The following is a 17,989-nucleotide window of genomic DNA, read 5'->3' as shown; positions in this document are numbered from 1 at the left end:
AAAGAAAAGAAAGCTGAAGCATCAGGACAAGGAAATGCAGCAGAGACCCTACCTTCTCTTCCTCCTGTAATCAGAGAGCACTGCCAAAGCAGGAAGGTTTCTTTTATCTGACTCCCTCTGGTAGTCCTCACTTTGCCCTCCTCCTGCGGATGTTTCCAGAGGACTCTAAATCCAGAGCCCAATAGAGCGTGGAGATACGAGGGGCGGGGGTGGGGAGAAGACGGCGGCAGATGACAGGCAAGGATAGGTTTGGGAAACAGGAAAGAGAGGTTACCAGCAAAGCTCCATGAACAGAGAGTGTCACAACCCCCCACAACCTCGTAGATCCCCTCCCCTTGCCTTCTCCCTCCTTTGCAGTCTCGCCTGCCTTCTATCCTGCACATCCCTGCTCGGAGGAGAGCCTTAGGCTTTAGTCCAGGTCAACCTGGGCTTGTATCCTGGATCGCTTATGTCATCTTGGGCAATTTACTTCACCTTTTTAAGCCTTAGATTCCTAATCTATAAAATGAGGTTAGTATACCTCACAGAGTAATTGAAAGGGATAAATGTTATGATGTATAGAGGATGTTTGGGACGTGATAGGGTCTCAACAATTCAACACTGTTTGCTCCTTTGTCTCCCGAATCCATATGCGTAGCATCTCTCACGTCCATGATTTCATAGCAGGAGCACTGAATTGAGAGTTAGGAGCTTCTGGGTTTTAGTTACATGTTTGTAATTGATATTCTGTTTAGTCTAGGGTTTTGTTATAAAGCATGCATTACAGAAGTTTTGAGGATTAAATAAGATAAAAGTCTGTGAAATGTTTGGCACCATCTCAGTCCCTAGTAATCACGGTAAGTAGAGCTTAACAACGTGGGATCCACCTTCAGACTATGTTCAGCTGTGTGACTTTGAAAAATTATTTATTTAGCATCTCTATGCATCTGTTTTCTCATTTGGAAAACAGGAATAACTCTAACGCCATCTCACAGAATTGAAAAGATTAAATAAATACATGGGTGAAAGTTTCTTAGAACAGAACCTAGAACACAGTTTTCTCAAGAAAGGTTAGGTAGTGTTCAAGAAATGCTTGCTGAATTTGAGTCTGTTGAGACTGGAGAGGAATTATTAGTGGGAATGCTGGATATTAAGAGAAGGCGTTGCAGTGGCTGTGGTGAAGGCCAGTAGCTGCAGGTCCAATTCGATCCCTAGCCTGGGAGCTTCCATATGCCCTGGGTGTGGCCCTTAAAAAAAAAAAAAAAAAGAGAGAGAGAGAGAGAGGGAGAGAGAGAAAGAGATTCTTATAAGTAGTTAGGAGGGAACAGTTCTCAAAGTTTGAGTAATGAGAACAAAATGAGTATGATTGGCAGTTATCGTTGTCTGGATCAATGTGAGATCCATAAGCCTCCTTGGCCCTATGATAGGAACCAAACTCAGTTCTCCAGGAATGGGAAAAAACTGAGGAGATCAAGAGGAAGTCAGTCCATAAGAAAATGATGCAGCAGGGAGGAGGGGCAGACCAGCTAGAAATGCTCCTCAAATAAAAACCTAATTTCGAATAAAACTGTGTGCCATAGTCTTTGTAGTCGGCCCTACCTTGAACAAGGAAACGCGTATGTACATAAATTATTTCTGACGTGCTATGCTCTTGGTTGACAAACCATCCGAGTCAGTGGTTGCTCGAATTAGCAGTGATTTGGCTAATATGCTAATATTGTTTAAATGAGGAATGTTTGCAAACATTTAGATTAAGAGGTTGATGTCAGTTTGCCTTTGGCATTTACTATCAGCTAACAGACCACCTCAATAGGCTAAGTAAAACAAGCCATAATAATTTCTCTCTCTCTCTCTCTCTCTATATATATATATATACACTGTTAAATCCATGTGATCAACTCAACATCCATGAGGATAGAGGGATACATCCTTAAGATTAAAAATTCAGGTTTAGGAGTTCCTGTTGTGGCACAGTGGAAACAAAACCGACTAGGAACCATGAAGTGGTGGGTTCTATCCCTGGCCTCACTCAGTGGGTTAAGGATCTGGTGTTGCTGTGAGCTGTGGTGTAGGTTGCAGGTGTGGCTCAGATCCTGCGTTACTGTGGCTGTGATGTAGGCCTGCCGCTGTAGCTCCAATTGGACCCCTAGCCTGAGAACCTCCGTAAGCTACGGGTGCGGCCCTAAAGAGCAAAAAAAAAAAAAAAAAAAAGAAAAAGAAAAAGAAAAAAAATGTATACACACACACATACATATATATGTGTGTATATATATGTTTAAATTGTGTGTGTGTGTATATATATATATATATATATATATATATATATATAGGTTTAAATTTCTTTATCCAAAACAAATGAGGCACTTGGATTTTTCAGGTTTTAGAAAGGTATATATGCTGCATATGCCATATGTTTCCTATCACCTCCAGAGAGTTCTGAAGCAATGTCCTGTAATCAAAAATACCAACAATTCTCAGAGTTCCCATCGTGGCTCAGTGGTTAACGAATCCGACTAGGAACCATGAGGTTGCGGGTTTGATCCCTGGCCTCGCTCAGTGGGTTAAGGATCTGGCGTTGCCCTGAGCTGTGGTGTAGGTTGCAGACTTGGCTCGGATCCCGTGTTGCTGTGACTGTGGTGTAGGCCAGTGGCTACAGCTCCTATTAGACCCCTAGGCTGGGAACCTCCACATGCCGTGGGAGTGGCCCAAGAAATGGCAAAAAGACAAAAAAAAATCAATATTTCTACAGCGAAATATATGAATATACAATATAGAATAAATCAAACAATAAGTAATCAGTTCATGACAGATTTTTTTCGTCCAGTGAGTTAAGACCCCAAACTTAGGAGGGAAATGCTCCATATCCAAAGCTGTTTGGATTTTGGATTTGCAGATAAAGGCTGATGGAATCTATACAAACCTATTTATAACCAATGCATAAGTCAAATGGAAAAATACTAGATATGTTCTTATTAAAACAGAAGATGGCAAAAATATTCTTTATCCTCATTGTTTCGTATTGCTTTGGCAGTTTTTGTCAATATAATACAATCTGAAAAGGTGAATAATAAATATTAAAAAGATATATGTAAAATATTATTTGCATATTTGATTATACTTAAGAAAAACAAAAGTTCTAAACAAAAATTATTAAATAGTTATAAGAAATGCTACAGAAAGATTTCATGTAACTTTTGCCCAGGTTCCCACATGGTAGCATGTTATAACACTGTAGTGCATGATCACAGAGTAGCCATATAGTAACAGGCGGGACACAGAATAGCTCCATCGCAAAGTGCCTCATGTTGTCCTTTTACAGGCAGACTCAGTTCTCTCCCGCTCCTATCCTTTCCTTAAGCCCTGGAAACTACCTGCTCTCCATTTCTATCATGTGTCATTTCAGAACTGTTACATCAGTGGATTCATACATTATAGGATCATATGAAATGAGATTTTTTTCAATTAGCATAATTCTCTGGACATTCTTTCAGGTTTTTGTGTGTATCAATGGTTCATTCACTCTTTTTTTGTTACTCTTGCTGAGTCGTGCTGCGTGTTTTGTATGTACTTCAGTTTGTTTAGAGACGAACCAGTTGAAGGACATCTGGACTGTTTCCAGTTTAGGCTATTATGAGTAAAGCTGCTATAAGCATTTGTGTAGAGATTTTATGTGACCAGAAAATCTTGCTCTGATTTTGAGATGAATTGAATTAAACCAGTGTATCAATTTGAGGAGAATGGACATCATTACCATATTCAGCGTTCCAGTCCAGTGTGTTTCTCCTTTTATTTAGCTCTTCATTCACTTCCTTCATCAGTACTCTGTGTTTTTAAGCGTGCAGGTACTGAAAATGTGGTTTTAGATTTACACCACCTAAATATTTCTAAATATTGTTTTATTAATTTGAGTATCCATGTGTTCATTGCAATCACGGCAGTGATTTTTTGGTAGATTTATTCTGTATCCTGTAGTCTTTATGAACCCACTCTTAGAGCTAGGCTTTTTTGTTGATTATGATTTCTGAGTCCTGATTCTCCAGGAGGCACCTGCTGACACTACCTTAGCATCACTACCATGCTGCTCAGTGGGTGTTGAAGTCTAGGCTCTCTACTGACACCTGGTGGCAGTGGGGGTGAAACTCCTGGCTCCTACCTAGGCTGGTGAGAATGGAAGTAGACTTCTCAGGCTTTGCTCCTGTGGGTAAGAACAGGACCACAGTATTTCCTATTGTGTGTGCACGTAGTAGAGTGTTGTCTGAAACATTTCTGTCTTGCTGGGTTTCACCCTTTCTTGGTATTTTGGCTAAAGAGAGCACGTTTTAGTTGAAGCTTTTTAAAATTTGTACTTGTTAGATTTCCAGATTACTGGCTTCTCCAATATCAGACCTAGGATACATGAAGCCAAAAACAAACCCAGGGAACACACTGCCTTTTCATTCCTTGTCCACAATGTTCCTAGCTAGCCATCCTTCTGTTCGCCGCCTTTCAGAGTCTTAGGTTTGTTTAATATATAATGCCTAGGATTTTTAAGTTGTTTTTAGCAATAAATACAGACAATCAACTTTTATGGGAAAATAATAACAATATGTTGTAAAATTTACAGAAAATATTGAGTAAAATGTATGATAGCAATAGCAAAAAAGAAGAGAGGTAAATGGAAGTTCGCTTTTATAAAATGTTACCTCATACATAAATACTTATATTACTTCTGGGTAGATTGGTACATGTTAGGGATGCATATGGTTAAGTCCTTGGGGAAACACATAAACAAAGAAAGAAATAACTTATAGTATAATTTAAAATATCAAGAGAGAAGAAAAAAAATCCAAAAGAAGGGAGGAAAAGCCAGACACACATCCAACCACATCAAAATTAATTGTAAGTTTAGTTTATTTGAACAGAAGTTGATTTTTATACAGATTTTCACAATAGTAGGCAGTGACTTTAATGTAATTAGGGAATCACTATGTAGTAATCTTTATGTTTACAAAATTTACTTTGTAGTCCATTGACAAAAAATAAATAGTATTACATGATGATGTCCAGCATGATAAAAGCACTTGTAGATTAAAACTGGGAACTAGGAGTTCCCATCATGGCTCAGCAATAATGAACCCAACTACTACCCATGAGGACATGGGTTTGATCGCTGGCCTTGCTCAGTGGGTTAAGGATCTGACATTGCCCTGAGCTGTGGTGTAGATTACAGATGTGGCTTGGATCCCATGTTACTGCGGCTGTGGTGTAGGCTGGCAGCTGCAGCTCTGATTCAACCCCTAGCCTGTGAACTTCCATATATCAAGGGTATGGCCCTAAAAAAATACCAAAAAATAAAATAAAATAAAATTGGAAACTAAATATTCCCAAAATTTAGACTAACTGTTTAACAGAAGTAGACCAAGTATTCTTATTAAGAGACAGAGATTGTCACTCCAGGTTAAAAAGCATGACGCAAAGATATGCTGTCAATAAGAGATGCTTTCTAAATATACAGACACATATAGGCTATAATAAAAGAATGGAAAATGGTATGAAAAGCAAACACTGGTCATAAAAAATTAAGCAGTTGAGTTAATAGACCATATCAAGAATTTGCAGAAAAATAAATACTTCTAAAGCAAAAAGTAATTTTTGAATGCCTCTAATATAAGAACTTCAAAAATACATGAAACCAAAATGATAGAATTTAAGAGATAAATAAGCAAGTCTACAATTATAGTAGGCACTTCCACCAGTCTTCTCTCACTAGTTGTTATCATAGCTGGACAAAAATTCAATAAGGACATCAAATATTTGCGCACAGAGTGCTTCTTTTCTGGCCTATGTAGAGAGAAATGAATATACTAAAACAAAAAAAAAATCACAATCTCTGTTAGCATGGCATGACTAGCAAAATTTCTCATTCATGTTATAGTTCATACTATCTTCCTTTTGCTTAAGAATGGAATTGCCGAGGCCCCAATTTTTGTCTTACAAGTATTTTTATCACAGCAGGCATCATAATGTACTCGTACCTTTCACTGATCATCAGTGACCCAGAGTAAATTTTGTAGACAGAGGATCACTAATACGATGATTGCCTCATTGCACAAAAGTAATTGCTTATTTTTGTGAAATTGTGTCATATAAAAGTTGTCTTCTGTTAAAATTTGTGACTTATTGGATACATATTTTAAAGTGTTATCAGTATGAAACTAAAACACTTGGATTAAATTTATTTCCAAATGTTGGAAATTAATTTTAGAAAAGTATGAGTATTTGGGGAAAAAAGAAGAAATCTTTACAGGAGAAAATGAAAAAAATACTGGTTTATCAAATATATTTTCAGAGAAAATAGATGGAATGTTAAAAAAAATGTTGGAGTTACTAGTTTCAACAGAGTGCGGCAGCACAAATACATAATTGATGTAACAATACTTTCTACCTTTCAGTAAAACCATAGTAATGAATTTCAGTAACACCAACAAAGGCAAGTGAGACAAACTCAAGAATCTGTTACAAACGAATGCACTTTCCGCCAAGCTAGCTACATGGCTGTCTTGTCTGAATATTAAACAGCAGGACATTTGTTGAAAAAACGCCCATTTCAGGTAAGAAGTTTTAATTCCCAGAAGATGACCCCGAGAGCGGGACTTGTTACGTCACAGTCTGCAGTTCTCCTCTCTGTGGGGCGGTTGCATGTCGCTGCCCCCGGAGTCCAGCGGGACCGCGTTGCTTGCTGTACCTCTTCTCTGTGCAAGAATTTTACATCTCCTCCTGCTAAGTTCAGACCTGGCCATGTGACTTTCTTTGGTCCGTGAAACGTGAGTTGCAAGTGTATGTCCTTTCAGAGTTGAAGCTTTAACAGATACTTTGTGGTTGACCGCCTCTGTGTTCTTCCTCGCCCATGAGACAGTGTTTGAGGCTGGGCTCCATTTGCCTGGGTCCTCTCGTGGAGAAAACAGGGAGCAGCACTGCGGTAAACCCACACTGAAAATAGAGCACAAGTAAAATATAAGCCGGTGTTGATGAAAGCCACGGAGATTTTAGTGGATGAAGTGCATCTATCTATCTATCATCTATCTATCATCTATCTATCTATCATCTATCTAGCTATCTATATATTTTTTTAGGGCCTCACCCATGGCATATGGAGCTTCCCAGGCTAGGGGTCAAATCGGAGCTGCAGCTGCTGGCGTGTACCACAGCCACAGCAACACCAGATCTGAGCCATGTCTGCAACCTACCCCTCAGCTGACAGAAACACTGGATCCTTAACCCACTGAATGGGGCCAGGGATCGAACCCACATCCTCATGGATACTGGTCAGGTTTGTTACCACTGAGACACAATGGGAACTCCAGTCTATGCTATCTGATCATAGATAGCAAACTAGGTGTTCTCAGGTCCCAGAGGACTATACCAAGCAGAGAAAGAGCTCTTAATTGGCAACACCCTGGGGCACATCAGAAAGGCAAAGACTGAGGTGCCCAGTCTTTCTGTAACAGAGAGGTGTTAGCTTATCTTCTTAGGTGCAGCCCGAGGGGCAAGCTTTCTAGTAAACACACATCACAATCCTCTCTGGAAACCTCAGCGGGTAGGCACCCTGCCCTCTGCTGCACTCCAGATCCCAGGAGGGCACTGGTGCACATGTCTGGTACTCTGGTGTCTGTGGCTGCTGCCTAGGAGATGCCCCTTGCTTACCTGGCTCTGGTGGTCCTTGGGGCTTCGGTTCATGGGTCCCATAGGACCGTAACAAACAGAGAACTGACCTTAAGCAGCTACATTCCAGGGCATAACAGAGAGGCAACAGATTGAGACACTTAATCTTTCGGTGAAGGAAGCCTGTTAGCTTATCCTAAAGCTTCGACCTAAAGGCCAGGCTTATGATTAAATATACTTAAGAGCCTCTCTGACCCTCTTCGGAGACTTTGGAGGGTGAGCACTATCGTCACACTCTCCATCCACCCGCCACCCTCCGAGCGCCGGTGTCTCCCAGAGAGGACCTTGTCCACCTGTTTGTGACCCCGGTCGCTGTGGCTGCTACCAAGGGGGTGCTGTGGATCACCTGGCCCTGGGGGGTTCTCTCTATATCCCAGCCCTCTTCTACCTCTTTGAAACAGTCCCTCAGAGCTATCTGAGAGGCTACCTCCCAGAAGAAGGTAGGTAGGTAGGTAGAAGGTACCCTGAGAAGACCTCAGGGTAAAAAATAATTCTCAACTTTTAGGTTGTGCATTTCTTCCATCAACAGATTAAACAAAGAAGCAGTTCTGAATTGGTTATCATCTCAAAAATCAATGGAGAGGAAGCAGATAGAAATGCTCATCTCCCAGTCTTCCCCTGAAAGAAGTATCTTTGAATGCTTTAAAAGTTGCTACCTGTGGTCTGATTCCAGTTAATCTGAATCTAGCTCCCAGTAGGGATTCTCTCCTTTGGGATCCTGATGACTCCTGGCACACCCTCAACTACTAGGAGCCCACCAACAATAAAATAAGCCGTCCAGACAGTCTACAGAGGTTTGAGAGACAACCAAACCTGGGGCAGCACTGAGCAATAACTTCCATTTCCTGTATGAGGCCACTCTTTCAGGACTGAGAGGCGTAGCTGCTTTATCTAATGTGTAGAAACCCATACAGAGTCAAGGAAAATGAGAAACATAGGAATATGTTGCAAGTGAAGGGCAAGATAAAACCTCAGAAGAAGACCTTACGAAATGGAGATAAGTGATTTACCAGGTAAAGTTTAAAATGATATAGCCATAAAGATGCTCACTGAGCCCAGGGGAATAATGGAGAGACAGAACGAGAATTTAAGCAGAGAGAATATAAGAAAATAACAAATAGAAGTCACAGAACTGAAGAATACAATAACTAAAGTGAAAAATTTACTAGAGGGGTTCAAAAGCCAGGCTAGGTGAAGTGTACAAAAGGATCAGTGAACTCCATCGTAGGGCACTGGAACTTCTCCAACCAGAGCAGCAAAAAAGAATAAAGATACCTTAAGGGACTTAAAAGACAACATCTACCGGAATAATACTTGCATTATAGGGATCCCCAGAAAAGAGAGAGATGAATGTAGTAAGAGACAAAAGTCATCACATAATGACAAAGGGGTCATTCCAACAATATTTGTGTATACTTATGAACCCAACTAGGAACACCAAAATGTATAAAGCAAGTATTAAAAGACCTTAAGAGAGAAATAAACAACTGTACAATAATGGATAGGTCACGCAGATGGAAAATCAGTAAGGTAACGTTGGCCTTAAAAACATGTTATACCAGATAGACTAAGTGTAAATATAGAGAACATGCCATCCCAAAGTGACAGAATACCTATTCTTCCTGAGTGCACATGGAGCATTCTCCATGATATTTCATGTGTTAGGGCACAAAAGAAGTATTAATAAATATAATAACATTGAGATCATATCAAGCATCTTTTCTGACCATGTATGAAACTAGAAACCAATTCCAAGAAGAAAAATGGAAAATTCACAAATATGTGATTAAACACCATGCTACTGAACAACCAGTGGGTGAAAAAAGACATTAAAAGAGAAAAAGAAACACAGCATAAATGGAAAATAAATGGGAATACAACATAAAAAACTTACAGAATTCAGCAAAAGATATTCTAAGAGGGAAGCTCATAGCAATAAATGGCTATATTATAAAACAAGAAAGGTCTCAAATAAACAACATAACTTTACACCTTGAGGAACTAGAAAAAAAAGAACAAATAAAGCCCAAAGCTAGTAGAAGGAAGAAAAAAAGATCAGAGTGGAAATAAATGTAATAGAGACAAAAAGACAATAGAAAAGACCAAAAGAAACTAAGAGCTGGTTTTCTGAAAAGATAAACTAAGTTGGCAAACCTTTAGCTAAACTCATCAAGAAAAGAAAGAGAGAGGGCTAAAATCAATCAGAAATGAAAGAGGAGACATTACAACTGACACCACAGAAATACAAAGATCATAAGGGACTAATACAATCATATGCCAACAAACTGGACAACCTAGAAAAAAATGGATAAATTTCCAGAAGCATATAATCTACCAAGACTGAGACTGAATACATAGAACACATTAACTACCAGCAAGGAAACTGGATCATTAACCAAAAACCTCAAAAAACAAAAGTCTAGGACCAGATGGCCTCACTGGTTAATTCTACCAAACATTTAAAAAAGAATTAATATTAATCCTTCTCAATGCCTTCCAAAATATATGAGGAGACAACACTTCCAACTCATTATGTGAGGTCAGTATTGCCCAGTCACCAAAACCATTAAAAAAAAAATCTGTTTGTGAAAAAGGACAAGAGAGGTACAGGTAGGAAAAGATCAGACCATTCAGAACCTCTTTTTGACCATGTTATATATTTGAGCTCTAAATGCAATGAATAGCCATTGAAGCATATTGAGAAAGGGGCAATTTTTAAAAAAAAAAAAGATAATTATGTCTACTTGTAGGTAATTTACTGCAGGTATCAAGGAGATAAAAAGAATTAGACCAGTATAGGGATGGCAGTAGATCAGGTAAGAGCTGATGATGGTTCAGCTCTGGAAAGAGGTCAGGGATTATAGTCATATTTCTGGCGCAAGCGACCATGTGGATATAGATTCATTTCGTTGAGATGGGAAAGTGAGGAGGATGAGCATGTACGGCTGCAGAGGCATGGCTACAAGAGAGAAGTCAAGAACTGTTTCTGTTTCCTCAAAGAGAATCCAGAAGAGTGTAGGTTTAAAGTAATGTAACAAATACTAAAAAGATTCGGTAAAACCACAGTAACAGTTACTGAACCCAACTCAATCCAAGTTCAAGATTCTCATTCCAGTGGGGAGCAGACATATAAATCATTAGGACCTAGGTCATCAGACCTGCATAATGATTAAAAGTAGTAGTAAAATAAGAGTAAGAAGGAGTGGGAGCCAGCCTGAAGAGACAGACATCCCAAGACAAGTAAGTAGTCAGTGCACGTGGTTCAGAAGCAAGTCTCCCTAGTGTGGAAGAGCATAAGCACCGAAGCCTGGGATGTATTCCCAAGTCTCTCTTCCTGAGACGTCCAAGTGACATGGCATATCCCGACTTGGCGTCACGTATAAAATGCAGAAAATCAGAGCACCTGCTCCATTGCCTTGTTGAGGGGTTAAATGAGTTAATATATGTAAAACAACTGTTGGACACAAAGAGGCACTATGGATATGAGGGTTGTGATATATATACAATCATGATAATGACAGTGGTGATGGCAGTGGCAATCACGATGAAGATGATACCACAGGAGAGCAGTCTGGAGATGAGCGTGGGGAGATAGGCAGGAGTCAAATATTCAAGAGTCTTCCATGCTAGGACTTTGAGTCTTATCCTGTGAACTATCTCCATCAAAACGTTGTAAGCATAAAGTAGCAATCAGCTGCGCGATTGGAAAGATTGTCCTTGTGGAGTCTAGAGGATGAGTGGCAAAGGGACAAAGCCTGTGGAAGAGAGGCCGGCCAAAAGGCTTACAACCTCAGTCTTAGCACAACACAAAATTACTTCTTGGCGTATGGAAGTTCCCTGGCTAGGGGTCAGATCAGATCTGCAGCTGCAGACCTCCACCACAGCTGCAGCAACACCACATCTGAGCCAGATCTGTGACCCATGCCACAGCCCATGGCAATGCCAGATCCTTAACCCAGTGAGTGAGGCCAGGGATCAAACCTGCATCCTCACAAAAACAACACCAGGCTCTTATCCCACTGAGATGCAGTGGGAACTCCCTCAAATTTACCTTTTTTTCTTATTTATTTATTTATTTAATTTCCAATGCATTATTATTTTTTTCTACTATACAGCATGGTGACCCAGTCACACATACATGTATATGTTCTTTTTTCTCATTAGTATCATGCTCCATCATAAGTGACCAGACATAGTTCCCAGTGCTACACAGTAGAATCTCATTGCTAATCCATTCCAAGAGCAATAGTCTGCATCTATTAACCCCAATCTCCCAGTCTGCCCCACTTCCTTCCCCTCCCCCTTGGCAACCACAAGTCAATTCTCCAAATCCATGATTTTCTTTTCTGTGGGAAGGTTCATTTGTGCCATATTTTAGATTCCAGATATAAGTGACATCATATGTTGTTTATCTTTCTCTTTCTGACTTACTTCACTCAGGATGAGAGTCTCTAGTTCCATCTGTGTTGCTGCAGATGGCATTATGTCATTCTTTTTTATGGCTAAGTAGTATTCCATTGTGTATATATACCACCTCTTCCTAATCCAGTCATCTGTCGATGGACATTTGGGTTGTTTCCATGTCTTGGCTATTGTGACTAGTGCTGCAATGAACTTGTGGGTGCATGTGTCTTTTTTAAGGAAAATTTTGTCTGGATATATGCCCAAGGGTGGGATTGTGGGGTCGTATAGTAGTTCCATGTGTAGTTACTTCTTAATCTCAGAACCTGGAGTCCTCCATTGAAATGGGTCACCAGAACAGGCAGTAAGCAGAGCTGACAGCTCAGCGAAAACCACTGCTGCTCTGGGTGACAGCCACGCCTGTAAGCCCCCGGGCTAGCAGGGACTTGAGCTTCACAGCTGGCCCGCTTGCCAACACCAGCTCATTCAGAGGTTGGGTCTGCTGCCTGAGTTCATTAGCCCTCTCCCCGGAGCTGATCCTGTGTATTCACCAGGCCCCAGGAGGGGCCACTGGGAGCCTCCCTCAGCTGTGCTCCCTGAGCAGCAGCATGTCTCATTAACAACTTTTTAATGAGATCCAGCCTGTGACTGCTCATTAATTGGCTGGTTAGTCTGCAGCCCCAGGGGTGGAAGAGCATAGAAGCCAATGAGAACAGAGCCGAGCCTAAGTGGAGCTGCGGGGGAGGGAGTGTGAACTGACTTTCTAGCGGAGTTTCCAGGCTTTTGCCCCTGGGTCTCCAGGGTCCCCTGCAGCTCTCGGTGCCTCTGACTCTGCAGGTGGAGATCTGGAGGGACCAGGGATGGAGGTGGGAGGCATTACAACGAGGTCCAGTGAGTCCAGTCTTGGCCCAGCTCTTGGGCTAGAGAGACCCTTGAGGAAGTCGAATGCTCTTCCGGTTTCCTTTGATGCTTGTGTCAAAGGCCTTCTGCTCTCGCAGCTGTTCCTCACGTGCCTTCCATAGTCTTGGGTCCCTTTGCTGGTCCCTCCAGGCCCAAGTGCCGACTCTTGGGGTTATTTTCCAAGTCCTTCCAAACTGTACGCATCCCGGGTGCTCAGTTGCTGGCCCTCCTCTCTGCTCCTTGTGGACCGTCTCAGAAGCTCTCTCCATTTTCAAGCTCTCAGCAGGCACCCCCGTGGAGATGAGACTTGGGTGCTGGCTGACATCTCCCACTAGGAGTATGACTAACTCCTCCTGATGGCTCTCCCAGCCTCCAGTCATGCTGCAGACTTTGCCATAGACCTCATTCTCATTCCTCCTTCTTACCAACTCCGGAGTTCTTTCTAAGGGCACCTGTGACGGTCCATCGTCATCGTGTTTAAAATCCTTACAATTCACCCTCTTCTTTAGAATGAAACTAATATTCTTACCATGTCATACAAGCCCTCTTATACCTCAGCTCTAGATTATCTTTCCAATTTTAGATCTTGCCATACCTCAACCATTTCGAACTATTTTCTTTCTCCTATGCCATATACTTTTAGTTTTTCTAGTCTTTTTAATTCCCCTAAAGAATTTGTTTATTTATTTATTTTTTTTGTCTTTTTGCTATTTCTTTGGGCCACTCCCGTGGCATATGGAGATTCCCAGGCCAGGGGTCTAATCGGAGCTGTAGCCGCTGGCCTACCCCAGAGCCACAGCAACACAGGATCCGAGCCGCGTCTGCAACCTACACCACAGCTCACGGCAACGCCGGATCGTTAACCCACTGAGCAGGGGCAGGGATCGAACCCACAACCTCATGGCTCCCAGTCGGATTCGTTAACTGCTGCACCACGACGGGAACTCCTCCCTAAAGAATTTAAAATCTAGAAAATCTGGATTTGAATCCTGTGCCTGCAATTTACCAGTTGTGCAAATTCATGCAAATTACTCTAAATTTCTACGTTGCTTCCTCATCTATGATGGTGATAGTACCTACCTCATGGTATTGATAGAGATGAAAATGATATTAAAGAAACTTACTATGAAAGTGTTAAAGCCAGTTAGTCTGTGGCAACACCCAAGACACTGGGTAGGCAACCACTTCCACTTGTAAAACTTTGCAGTTCGTTCTATTCTTTAGTATTTTTGGGGATTGAAAGTAAGACATCAGTTATGCAGAATTCTTGTTTAGGTTCCAACTAATTATCATGTATGTAAATTATGAGGTTCTCTCCTTTTCCTCGAGAACAGGGTAAAGAAAGGAGTTCACGTGTCTTTAGGTCTGATGTGAGGTCCCTATTTGTACATACGTCATGATTTACTCCTCGCCAGTGTCACCAGGAGGGACGCAACAGGACAGAGGGACAGCCCAGACGCGTCCGTGCTTAGGGAAGGTTCCAGCTCTCTGTGATCTCACACACCGTGTTCTTCTCAGTATAGCTTGATTTCCCTAAAGTTCAAAGGCACAAACTATCAAGATCTGGAAGGACAAAGAAAGAATGATACCTAACATGGAAGGCCAAGAGGCTTCAGAAGGATCATAGGAGAAAACTACTTTCAGGCTAGCATATATGTAAGCGTGTGTGTGTGTGTGTGTGTGTGTGTGTGTGTGTGTGTGTGTAATAGCGAAGTATTTCTTTGGGATCATTGAAAGGACTAATATGGTTCTTTTTAGTACCTACACAAAGCTGCCTGGAATAGAATAAGTCTGCAACAAGAGATGGACAGTATTATTACATCTTTCCTCAGTTTGTCTACAATTCCTGCCTCTCATCCCCTACTCTCCATACCAAGAAAACGTCTACATATCATTTAAGATTAAACTCTAGTGCTTTCCCTTCTATCAATCTCTCCTGATTCCTCTAAGCAAGTCCAAGTTCCCTCTCCTTGGAACACATGTGGCATTTTGCACATATCACTGGTAAGCACGAAAGACTTTGCAATAGTACTTTTCATGTGCAGAGAGGACACAGTAGACACTTTATCCCTCACAGTTGTACTTCTGAGGCCTAGTCCAGTACCTGGAATATAGTAGGTTCTTAACAAATGAATGACTGACCCCAGGTTGTTGCCCTAGCCCTTGCCTCTCACTGAAATGTGAGTTCCACATTTCCAGCTGCCTCTGGGACAGGTCTGCAGAGCTGTCAGAGCATGTATCTAGCGCCTTTCTCCAAGATGGTCTCGAAATATTAAAAAAATGGTTTTTCTTTTCACTTATCCACCGTTTTGACCTCACCATTTGTTGACATATTCTTTCATTTAATCAGACTGAATCAGAATATTCTGATCTGATTCTGTGAATCCGAATATTCCCAGACTGCATCTTGGTATACAAATGAACCAGGTGCTCCCCTCTCGGAGCTCCTGGCTGTCAGACAGACACATACGCAAACAGCTGTGAATAAAGTCAGTGCCGGGCAGAGTGCGGTACCAATTACAGTTCTGTGCTTCCGTGAAGGCTGTCCTGGAAGTGTTCCGCCAGTCTCCTAACCCTGCTCGTTCTTCCTCAGCACAGTTCTTCTTGCTCAAAACCTTGGCTCGATTCCCGTTTTCACTGCCACTAACCCTGCATTTATGACACTAGCCAGGCGCTCGTTTCTAAAGTGTCCTCATGACAATCTCCTCACTGTTCTCGCTGCTTCCCAGCTCTCTTCCCAATCTTCCTTTACCCTGACTGCTAAGTCCTGAATTTACAGGGATGAACCCAACAGAGCCCCTGCCCTCAGGGACGTCAAAGTCCAGTGGAGAGGAGAGATATTAAGGAAAGGTGGGCACAAATAAATAAATATAATTGCAAGTCGATATCATTGCTCTAAAGGAACACAGGGCTCTGGAGAAAAAATAAGAGAGTCCTGATTTGTGTTCATGATTCAGAGAAGACCTCACTGAGGAAGTGACACCTAAATTGCTCTCGGAAGATGGTGTAGGAGTTGACCAGGTAAAAACAAAAAGGAAAAAAACGCAAAGCAGAAGAAGTAGTGTATGCAAAGCTGCTAGGTCTGTCATTGCAGAGACAGGGTGGGTGGAAGTGACAGTACGGATGCCGTCATCACAGAGTCGGTGAAATGCCCCTTCCTTTCTTTGATGACAGCCTTCAAACCCCAGGTCAAGCAGCATCTTGGCGGAGCCTTAGTATTTATGACATTTGCCGGTGCAGGGCGTATCTTCTGTACTTCATATTCCACTTCCATCTCGCAACAGGTACCGGGCATTTTATACGTCAGAACTAGGATGGAATAGTTTTCTCCAGGTTATGAGATTCGGAATCAGTGGAAGAAATTAGAAAGGTCGTTTTCTTCCTTTTTTTTAATTGAAGTATAGTTGGTTGACCATTTTTTGTTTGTTTCATATACATTTCACCTGAAAATAAATTATACGTATATTTTGATTCTTTCTCAGATTCTTTTCCATTTTGGGTCATATTGAATATAGTTCCCTGTGCTGTACAGTAGGAGATTGTTTTGTTTATCCATTTTATATAGTGTGTGTTTCTGTTAAATCCAGACTCCTCATCTAAGCCACTCCCCCTTTTCCCTTTGGAAACAAACTGTAAATTTGTTTTCTGTGTCTGTGAGCCTGTATCTGTTTTGTAAATAAGTTCACGTTTGTCATTTTTTTTTTTAGATTTCATATTAGGTGATTGATGTATTTGTCTTTGTCTGACTGACTTCATTTAGTCTGGTAACCTCTAGGTCCATCCGTGTTGCTACAAATGACGTTATTCTCTTTTATGGCTGAGTAGTATTCCATTGTTTATACACACACTAAATAACACACACACACACACACACACACACACACACACACCCTCCACATCTTCTTTATCCACCTGTTGGTGGATGCATAGTTTGCTTCCATGTGTTGGCTATTGTAAATAGTGCTGCTACAAATATTGGTGTAAATGTATCTTTTAGAATTAGGGTTTTCACCTTTTTTGGAATATGCCCAGGATTGTTTTTGCTGGATCGTATAGTGACTCTCTTTTTAAATTTTAAGGAACCTTCCTGCTGTTCTCCATAGTTAATTGCACCAATTTACATTCCCCCAACCGTGTAGCAAAGGGGTCCCTCCAAAATTACAGTTCTTTTGTTTTAGATAGCTTTCCATTTCCTTAAAGAAAAAATCCAAAATTTGCACATGACAGAAATTCACCAGAGTCCTTCCTCCTGGAGATGGAGATTAATTGCCCTCCCTTGCACGTGGGTTGGACTCTTAGTAACTTTCTTCTATGGAATAGGCCATGACAAGGGAATAGTGACAAGCCATATTCATATCCTGCACACTCTGGTGTGATGTGATGGGACGAGCATATCACCCTGGGTCATATGCTCTGATAACATAGGCCCCACCTCACCAAAAAAGGGGGAGGTCAAATCGTGGGAAAACAATAGAACCTTAATTGAGGGACATTCTGCGAACACCTGACTAGTTACTCTCAAAAGTGCCAAGGTCATGAACTATAACAGAACACTGAGGAAACATCACAGATTGGAAACAATGAGGATATCTGATGATTAAGTGCAATAGAATATTCTGGAATGAATCTTAGTCCGGAAACAAGACAGTTGTGGGTAAAGGAATCTAATTCAGAAAAGCCCTGCAATTTAGTTAACAGTATTGTACCAATGTTAATTTTTTAGTTCTGACAAATGAACCTGGTCGTGTAAAATGTTAAAACTAGTGGAAAATGGGTGGAGTGTAAAAAATAATTCTTACTGTCTTTGACTCTTTTATAAATCTAAAATTATTTCAAAACAAAATGTTTTCAGTAAAAAAATTTTAATCATTGTGAGATTTTGTCAACCAAAAGTAGATTTCTCTCAATACTAATCTGTCACCCAAATTTATTGCCTCAAGGCAGCAATTGTTGACTTTTTGTATCTCCTTACAGAAATGTTCTAATAAGTAATTTGATTTATATATTT

The sequence above is a fragment of the Phacochoerus africanus genome, chromosome 11 (genome assembly GCF_016906955.1).
Source record: "Phacochoerus africanus isolate WHEZ1 chromosome 11, ROS_Pafr_v1, whole genome shotgun sequence".
In the NCBI taxonomy this organism is placed as follows: domain Eukaryota; kingdom Metazoa; phylum Chordata; class Mammalia; order Artiodactyla; family Suidae; genus Phacochoerus; species Phacochoerus africanus.
This window is presented reverse-complemented; position numbering follows the sequence as displayed.